Below are 10,648 nucleotides of genomic sequence, written 5' to 3'. Positions count from 1 at the left end.
TTGCGTCGCCTTTGTTTGTTTTCACAGCCGCTGTATTTTCATTCTCCTCTCCTCCTCCTCTAAAGCAATCATACACCTCTGGTCAGGGCTGATAGTTACAGCACACTCTTTCAAACGTTTCCAATTCTGCTGCAGGCTAAAGCAGCAACCCTTAAAGATAGTCTGCTTATGGTTCAGCTGTGGGTACCGTGCAGCTCTCCAACTAGATAACATGCTCTGCATATCAGAGTCAGAGACAGTGAGTGCTTTATTCAGCAAATAATGAAATGCTGCCAAGAGTCAGGCTACAAAAGCGTTCGTCACTTCCCAGTCTTTGCCACCAGGGGGCATGGACAAACACTGAGGTAGTCCTCTCTGCTGCCACCAGGGAGCAGAAGTGATCTTTCCTCATTGCAATGAGCCATCTGAGGCTGGCTCCATTTGCTCAAGACATTTAATCTGAAATATAGGTTGTAAGTTTATTACCAGCTAGTGAATGGAGTTGGAATGGAATAGCCATTTCACAAAGCCATATCAAAAATACCCATCTCAGAGGCAGTGGGAAATTACATGAAAATATTACCATTATACAAATGGAAAGTGTGATTGAATAATGTGCAGGAGAAGATAAATGAAAAGCACTTTGTTGGAAAACGTGGTGCTAAATAGGTTTTTAATTTCAGTAGTGGGATAAAAGAAGCACATTTTTACCCCATTTCACTGCCAATTGATTAGTGGTTCCACATCTGCAGATAGAGAAGGGGTCTTATCGTCTCATTATCAGTTAATTAATATGCATGCACACATGCCAATTATCTTTCCTCTGCCATTTAGCAGAAATTAGACATTGATGTTTTAATGGTGCTGGAATGGATAACTCCTTTGTTGCTTTAAAGACAAGGCAGCCACATTGATTGACATAGCTGAGTAATGTTAAGAGGTACAATTGAATTAAGAGCAACCTGAAACACTTGATTATTATATTAATACTTTTTACCAGCTTAAACATTTTCTGTCCCTTTCCAGTTGCTTTAATCCTGTGATCTACCACAGGTTTCTTTAACGAACTCACTCATGAAAGATACAAAAAGGGCAAGGCTTATGGTGCTATATATACACACACACACACACACATGCATGCGTGCGCACCACGCACGATACCAAAGAGAATCCACTATGGAAACATTTTATTTGAAGGACATGCAGAATAGCAAGTTATTACATTTTTCCACTGTGCCATGACTATTAAAGATGAAAGGACCCAAGGCCACACCAAGTGAAGCAAACCCAAGATGAAAGTTATATTAATCATTATTCGGTTTACTGTACTGCGTGTGCTGAATTTATGTTCATGAGTCACAGGCCAGTGTTATGTGCCGGTGAAATAGGCAATATTATGGAAGGAAGCACTATTGACATTTTTCATTTCTGCATAAATGCTCCTGGTTGCACATTAGGCCCAAGGATGTTTTTTTTTGTTTTTTTATCAATGCTTTTTGAGTTCAATCCCACAATGCTGTAATGTTAGAGTAAATCTGTATGATCAAAAAGAAATGATCTGGACCTAGGATCCATGACGTTTCCACACATAAAACATCACAGAGGACAAACTTGTGCCACTGGAGGCAGCTGCTCACAGGTTTGTGCCAAATAAAGAGGGCAAACAGAAAATGAGAAGGGTAACTAAAAAGAACTCTCTAGGGTGTAATCTCCTTACTCAGTAATGGACCATTTATATGATATGTATAATGGGGCTGCCACAAATATTCACAACTTGTGGTCTTATTTTCAGCAAGCCTCTCTTTAAAGATATGTTCTTCACAGGGTATCTTTTGTGAATATATGATCAGAGGCACGACAGCCCTGGTCTTTAATCTTACACTGGCCTTGAAGAATGTCACTGATTCCAACCACGCCAGCCCCCTCCTCCTCCTCCTCCTTCTCTTCCTCTACCCCCACCACGACTGCAGGCTACAGACACCCTCCTATTCGCATTGCAGTGCAGCAACGCATCTCTGGTTGTTTAGAGCTGTATGGGTTTCTTTATTTTGAGTTTTAAAAAACTCATAAAAACTTGTCACAACCATCTGATCCTGCAGTGTCACTGAGGCCTTTGAATTGCTGCTTCATAAACAGTTGATTGAACACAAATAGCAAAGGCTTTCTAAGTGAGCTATCCACTTTGAAATTTGTTATGCTGACCTCTCTGGGAGACACTGGGTTTCAATGTCAGGGTAATATGTGCACAGACATTTTCTCTTTGTTGTGAGATGATTAGCAGGCTGGGCACTGCAGATGCAGTAGTAAAATAATATGATTTTGGTTTTCTTTATGTCTGGAACAGAATGATTTTGCAAGATATACCTGTTTACTGGGTTTGACCTTTTGTTTTTCTACAGGATACATTTTCCTCCTCAGCTATGGAACAGGAGGAAGACTCAGCAGTTTAATAAAATAATAACATTGTATAATGGACTTGATCAACACACTGTCATATTATCATATTTACTAAGTAATGACAGCTAAAATGTTGTAGGTTTCAAGACCAATACCCCAGCTTACCCACTTGTGTTTCAGCAACAGGGAAATGCTGTGAAGTGATTTGCAACCTTGCACCTGCATTTAAGCAAATATCTGTGTACAGTATAGGGTACACCTGTACAATCTAATGCAAACCAAAACAACAGCGCTGCCATAACACTCATTATCAACATTCGTAATACAGTTTTTGGTGACATTGTTGGAAATGTGTAAATTAAATTATATGTTTATTATTGAGGTTATATATTTTTTTAACCAAGCTGTGGGATCTGGTCATTTATACCTGACTCTCTCATCCACTAACTTAAATGAATGGGTGAATGGGTTATGTGTTGCACTCAAATCCAGGAGACCAAGGATTGAAACCAGCCTGAGATCTAACTTAAAATTTTGTTGACTTATTATTTTTGCAGTTTCTTCAGGTTTAGGCAAAAAAACAACAACTGGGTGAAAACAGCCTTGTTGGCTACCAATACCTGGGTACAAATAGCATGCATTGATATTTGTACCAGGGTGTAAATTGCCTTTGCCTTTTTTAAAATAGCATGAAGGGTATGAGGTTAATAAATAGGGGTCCCATCTAAATACACACAACTTGTCCCAACCGTTGCACTCTTAGCCGCGAACAATATTATATATGTTGTGTCCTGCTGAAGAGTTACAGTAATTGTTTCAGCAATGCATAATTGTATTGGATCACATTAGACTATATGAGTGTACCCATAAACATTGCCCCCCTGCAAAACATAGTGCACACTTGTCTGATTTACTGTAGTTTTACTTTAATATTATGCATGATTTTCATATGCGTCTGATTTAGATTCATGTTTTTGGGTATGCTTGTTTTTATAAAATCTCATAGCTAGATGGTAAATCAAGCTTCCAGATTAACAAAGCTAAAATCAACTGGTTTAGTGATCGTTTGGGAAGAATCCAAATGTTAAAAGACAAAACAGGAAGTGTAACAAATGAAAAAATGGACAGAGCGTGTAAGGTCAATACCATAGTACACTACAAGGACCTCATACTGTACGCAGGAGTAGTTTCACATGTGTAAACAATTTAAATTGTTTCACTCAGTCAGTGTCTCTCTGCAGAGGAAGAAAAAGTCATCATCTCATTTTAAGACAAAAAGTCAAACAAGAAACACTGGTGATTCATCAGTTTATGTAGTCCATTAGACTCTCATTTTAGTGGACAGTAAACAATAGCAACACCACAAAGTCTTTATTTTGGGACTAGAGTCTCTTTATGATTTTGGGGAGGTGCTTAATGGAGTGCACATCCCAAAAGGTAATCTCCTTGAACTATGGGGAAATTGTCCCCGGAGCAAAGCTGCTCACAATCCATCTACCCACTGCTTCCAAAAAAGATTTGCTCAAAGTCGACCGCAAATGAATACAGAGACTGAAATATCTTACCATTAAGTTTTTTGTCAAATGTCATAGCAATGAAAATTCTTTAGGACACTGCAAATAGATTATGAATGAGTGGAAAACCCTATAAAGTCCTGAAGGCAAATACGATTTAGCTGAAGATAAAGGTCAGGGTGCTGGATGAGAGATACATGGAGGCATGTGGACAAGGATGACTTGATTATCCTGGATGGGAGCACAAAGAGACGTGTCCTTTTGCAACAGGGTTACAAGAAATACCATCTTCCAATAACAGTGCCAGCTATAAATGGTTGAAAATTAATATAAGTAAGTAAGTTCCTAAAAAAAAAGTACTGCATGATGTTGAGATGTAAAGCACACTTAGTCACTATGTGTACACGTGTAAGTGTGTGCATATGTGCATGGTGTGGCCATGTAGAGTAACACCTTTCAAAGAAAATGGGGAAAAATAGGAAATTGTACTCTAAATGTCATTCATTCAGCTCTGATGTCGGGATGACCTTCAGCAGAATCAGCCCTTCCTATTGTGAACGTGGATGAATGGGTGCTGTAAAATATCAAATTTGATAAGAAAAAACGTTAGTGTGAGAGCAAACGTGTGATGGTCGCCACTGTATGGTCAATGTGAGTCTAGATGTGACTCTCTGTTATCGACGTGGAAGGCGACTTTTGTATACTATAGGTATTGTTGATTTGTTTGTTCATTAGATAACCTTTGTGAATGCAGGGATAATCCCTACCCTACATGTATATTGTTTCATTTTGATTGAGTGGCATGCTAAAGCAAACATGCTTTACCCTCCATAAAGCAAAGGAGGGTAATATACAGTAGTTGCCTGGGTCCAGACCTTAGAAACCGCCCACTGCATTGTGGCATGAAGCTGCGGTTTCTCGGTTGAAAACACACAAAAGCCAGTGAGCACCACTGGGTGACTGACTAGCCAATCAGCTCCATGGGTACCACTTCGTTGCTACTGTTGCAGCTGTTGGTTAGGGAAGTTGAACAGTCCATGATTGTGAATCGCTAAGCCCTGCCCCCCTTAGTTACTCTTGCTAGGCCCGTCAAGCTCGGCTAGTACGCCATGTATACACACAACAATTACTATGTTTACATGCACACTATTCCAAATTTTAAAATTTCCAATTCCAAAACAAATATCACATTATCCGAACAATGTAAACAACTTAGTAGGAATACTGTCTTTTTCAGAATAAGGACAAATCCTGGAATAGTTTGTGCATGTAAATGTTGTGGTTGTTTAATCAATTCCTAACACTTTTACCCTTGTTTTTTTGGTTTTGTTAAGGAGATTAAAAGAAGGACACCAGCCTCCTAAAGCCCCATGTACACCTCTTTGGCATGTTGAGAAATCCAAAGCATGAAAGCCCTGTCATTACAGTTGCTAGGCTATAACTGGACAATTGATGTTTAGTTTATGGTTGTTGCAAGCATTTTCAAAATATAAAATATTTTTACATCTTACACTATATGACTTTCCTGATATCTGACAGAATTGTAAACTACGTTGTTATACCCTGTTTCCATCCATAGTCTGACATTGCTTGCACTCTGATTTCTATGAGGGAAGTGGATGACATTTGCCCTAACCTCCCTGGAAAGAGGAGCAATGTAAAAGATAATTTACCTTTAAGGATACAAAAATAATCATACATATCATACGCATAACATATATCAAAAGAAACATCAAGTATATCTGTACATTTGAATGTACTCGTCTGTTTGGTTTACCTCATGCTCTTGCTTGGTGTGTTCATTATGTGACATCACTTGAAAGAAATCCATTAGGATAAGAAAGGCTTATTATCAAAACAATTTTCCCCAACAGTTTTTGTGTTCACCATGACATCAGGCCTAATACCCCTGAACATTACTAAGCCATCTGTATAAGGGCTCTTTAACACACATCAAATAACAATAATAGTCTGCTAATGGCATTATTGCCTGCTGTGTCATCATGGGAAAATAGGAAAATATGTGCTATTGTTCTAAGTTAAAATCTCATGGCCAAAATATGGGTTTCTACATTTGTTTGTATGAATTTGATCATTATGACTAGAGCAAAAAACACTCTAAGGGCTTACGCTGAATAGATGCCTTTTAGCCAGCATGTTTGTTTGTCTGCAGATTGTTAATAACAAGCTCTCCTCTATCCATGATTGGGCCACAAAGAATGTGACCTCATCTCTGGGAAAAATAATTAGGACGGCCATCCAGAGCATACTGAGAAACCCCTCAGTCTCTCCCAGAAGCAACACTGCACAAAGACGGTCCTCTGTTCTCGATCCTAGCCCCGCCTTGATATTTCTGTCTCAGCTCTGGTTAAATAATCTTAATGTGGGTGCTAAATAGAACTTAGTTTGTGGTCTGTAAAAGAGCAGCTGCAATTAGAGTAAGATTACCCAGAAGAGGGCTTTCAGACTGAATGCAAGGGCTGATTACAGGTTCCACAGAAATAAAGGCTACATGTCAGGTTTGATCTCTTTTCAGCTCATAAAAATGTGTCTCATTGTTGCAGCATGCTGTTAGTGTCCAATCATTACTAAATACTACAAGCTGCTGAACAGCACGTCATAAAGAATAAAACTAGAGCCAGGGGAACATTTGTATTTGATCACGTACAAAACAAAAGAATGCTTTGAATTCACAATATATGAGCTTTTGGATAGCTACATGAGCCAAGATTTCCGTTATTACACTGCAGATATCATTACTGGAAAATAAGGACATACATGCAGCTGATGTTTTTCATATAGTACCATTATGTCAAATAATTACTGCCTGCATTGTGTCTCCTTTAGGTCTATTTAAATTATTATAGATTCATATGAAAACAAACTGCATGCCCCTTGAGAGCAGACCGTTGCTAGAATGTATTTGATGTTGCTTGTGCAGAGAACAATTTGCTTAGCATGGAAACATAGGTAAAGGTTTCTGTTATGAGAAATGAGTGGCACACAGAAATGGCACATTTGATGTTGCTTGCTTTCATCTTGTACCCGTTTCATGATGGGATACAATCTCTGCCTTTTTTGCATACAAGCCAAATGATTCCTAATGGTCATTTGGGGGCTATGTTAGTCTTTTAATTAGCTGGAAAGCCTTTAGCCAAACTACTCTCATCCTTTACCATCCTTCAATCTCTACATGCAAGCCTGTTGTAAACGGTAAAATTGCCAATATGATCTAAACTATCCTCTGTGTGGCTGCAACACTGACTGTGTACTTGTACGAGTGTGACAGTCTGTGCATCTTCAAGCATAAGCTGAAGGTATTGGTATCATGAAACTAGATAACCTAAGGCCTCCATTGGTGCCAACCATGTCATGCTAGCTTGTTGAGAAATCAAAGTTGGGTTAAATTTTGTCAAGGAAAAACATTTTTTGAAACCAGACGTGACCATATTTGGACAAGAGGGCAGGCCTAGGGAGGAGCACTAAGCAGCATCATCATGCTGTGCTCCTCTGTTTAGCTAAATGCTAAAGGGGGTATCTGACAGTTTGTCATCCAGTTGACACAAGTCATAGCTAAGATTAGCTTTTCTAGCAAGGTGCAACAGCATAATGATCAAAACATTTTCAGGCGACCACAATGTTACAATAAACTCAGATGAAGTGAAAACAGACTATGAGAAAGTCAAAATCCTCAGAATTTAACAAATACACCCCAATCCAATTTTTACACTTTACAATGTTTACTGGGGTCATACATCAAGCGAGAAGTAGGGTATATTTTCCACTGAGTTCTATACAAACAGATTTACTTTTTCAACCAGTAGAGTCACCTCCTGCTGGGAACGAGAAAGAATGTAGTTTTAAGGCACTTCAGCGTTGGCTTAACTTTTCAGATCCAGAAGCTATGTCCATCTTAATTTTACAGTCCATGCCTCTCACCTGAAGATAAGGGCTGCCGCTATCTGTAGTCATAACCGATGATGTAGATGCTTAAATTGGGTCAACATCAATATTTTGAACAAACACATATTTTTTCTAAAAGCTTCCAATTCAATCACCATTTCCCCTATAGTCATTCTCCAGTGATGGTGCTGATGAGTGCAGTTGCTAGATTTTTACATGAACATCGATATCCTCTGTACTCATGGCATGGATGGCTGCCGCTGAATGCCCGCTACAGAGCAGCAGAGTATGTTCATTGTAATCAAATGCCGCATCACAGACTAGGAAGCTGCTGTGCTCCAATAGGTGAATTGACAGGTTAAGTAAACATAATGTTGTCCGTACCAGTCACAGTCTTTAGTACCGGTTAACTAGCCTGACTCCGCCAGATAGATTGATTTGCCAATCTATCACCACCTTGGTGATAGACAAGGTGGTGATCTTCACCAACAATCACTTTCTGGACATCTGAAGGTTAAGATCCTCACAGCTTCATTTCCAGTTTTATAACCACCTTGGTGATAGACAGGTCAAATCAACCAGTTAGATCAACGAAGCGTATGACGTACTAACAGAGCGTTGAGGCAAAGTAAACAACATGTTGGTAAAGGATATTGACCGTTATGTGAATACCGTAATGTGAATTTACGGATAAAAGGCACAATTTCAGGTGCCCGGTCCATATTCCAACAGAAGGATCCAAGAGAAAAAAGGGTTAGTGAGCGGCTTGCTCGATATCTGCGCTCATCTCATCCACGGAAGCCACCGTTGTTTACACAGTCGCTTCTCGTTGCGCCACACTTCGAGCCGCCTCAAAACCAACGCTGATTGGTTTGGTCGCTTGGGCAACCTTCTCCAAATTTTCTCTGCCGCTGGTTACCAGACTGATCTGCAAGTAAAATACAATGGAGCTTGGAAGATCCGGATGGTCTCGTGAGGCTAAGGTTAACAGGCTCAGTAGTGAAGGACTACTAATAGATTGTTTTGGAAGTTAATAATGGGAGTAACAGGCAAACAGGCTTTAAATTTGACATATTTTCTTTTAAATAAGTGATGGACGGTGGATCTCATTTATGCCAATGTGAAGAGTGGTTCATGTAGATGTTCGAAATATGTAATTATTTGAAGAAACTTTAAATCGTGACATTTGAGAATGGACTTACAGTTTTGTATATTTTGCCTGGATTTTGTTTTGTGCTGCATTATACAATGACACGCAGTTCATCAAAGTAAAGTGGACTAAAATTAAATGGTCAATTTATTATTTTGGAGGAAATTTAATTGTTTAGATTAATCCACTAATCGATATAATAGATTAGAGATGAATCAATAGAAAAGTTTTTAGTAGAGGCCCTACTCAATGTATCTAAATGAGTCTCCCCTTTACAGACATACCCACTTTATGATAGTCCCTGTTTTGGGCAAAAAACATGCAGTTTTTCTCTTACAGTATAAATATGTTATATTTGCCTATTCTAAAGCGGCAAATTTGAATATTTCTGCATACTGGGGTCCCTAAACATTTTTGGAGTTGCATAAATTGGTTATGACTGGAAAGCTAAGACTCTTATGGATTCATTGAGTGCAATGTTATTTGTTTCATTGGTGAGACCATTTTTTAAAACTTGACCTCACTGTATACTCTGACAGTTTCCATAAAACTTGATTTTAAAAAATGGCAATATATCACCTTACTCGAAGAATATTGCACAGCCATAGTGTAACTTGCCCATTTTCTGTGTCCCTGTGCATTTATGTATAGTGCATGTACTGTATGGTGTTATTAACATGGTTATTGCCTCCAATCCACAGCAGAAACTGATTATATAATCCCTTTAATGTTAAATGGTTTTAATGACTTAATCAGGCTTTTGGGCAGGCTGTATGTGTGGATTTGTGTATGAAAATTGTTTGTGCCACAGTGTTCTCTCTGTTTCTGGACATCCACCAATTGTTCACTCCAGTGACTGCTAAATCTTTGTGTGTATATACCCCTTGATGTGCCCATGTGTGTCTGTGTACTTCTCTCTATGCATGTGTATATGTAGCATCTGTTCATTGTTGGCTGACTAGTGCAGTGTGTGTCGGCGCTCAGGTGCAGCTGCTCTTGTCTCCTGTTGCTATGATCTCTGAGCTGAGAGGCATTATTAGCAGCCTGCAGCTCTCATAGCCTTTTCCACTCTAATTACATACCCATCATTAAAATGCTAATTCATACTATTAAAGGGGCAATTAAAAGGGTAATTAAAAAGGCTTTGTTCCACCAGTCTACCTGCATGAAGAGTCTGACCATTGCTGGTCCTCTTTTGATCTTCACTATTTCCATAATGCCTGAGGTCTAATCCCTTTATCCAGGTTCAACTGGATGTCACTGGCTACTGATGGAGGCAGCTTTGGAGGCTAACAGATTACAATGTAAAGGACTCAGGATACAAAGCAATTGATCTAAATACAGTTACTGAAATAAAAAAAAAAAGCAGTGACCAACAGCACAAAAAGAATCAGGAATTACATAGAGAGGAAAAGTCCCTCCTCTTCCCAGTGGACCACCATGGGAACTTATTTTGGAAAAAAATACGATATCAAATTTTAAAAAGATCATTTTGAAAGTCAATAAAGTTTGTCATAAAACTGTTGAAGTATTAATATAAGACTAGGAAAATACGTCTTTAGAAATACTCACCCCAAAGTCACATAAGTGACATCCTGCTGAAGCTACAATGCCTGTGTGTTTCTTTCTGGATGCTTCCACTTTTCGGTCGATAAAAAGAGTCACTGGATAAATCACACCAGGTAAGATAATATTACATGTTTTG

The sequence above is a fragment of the Echiichthys vipera genome, assembly GCF_963691815.1.
Source record: "Echiichthys vipera genome assembly, chromosome: 1".
Classification (NCBI taxonomy): Eukaryota; Metazoa; Chordata; class Actinopteri; order Perciformes; family Trachinidae; genus Echiichthys; species Echiichthys vipera.
Note: the sequence above shows the minus strand (reverse complement) of the source record.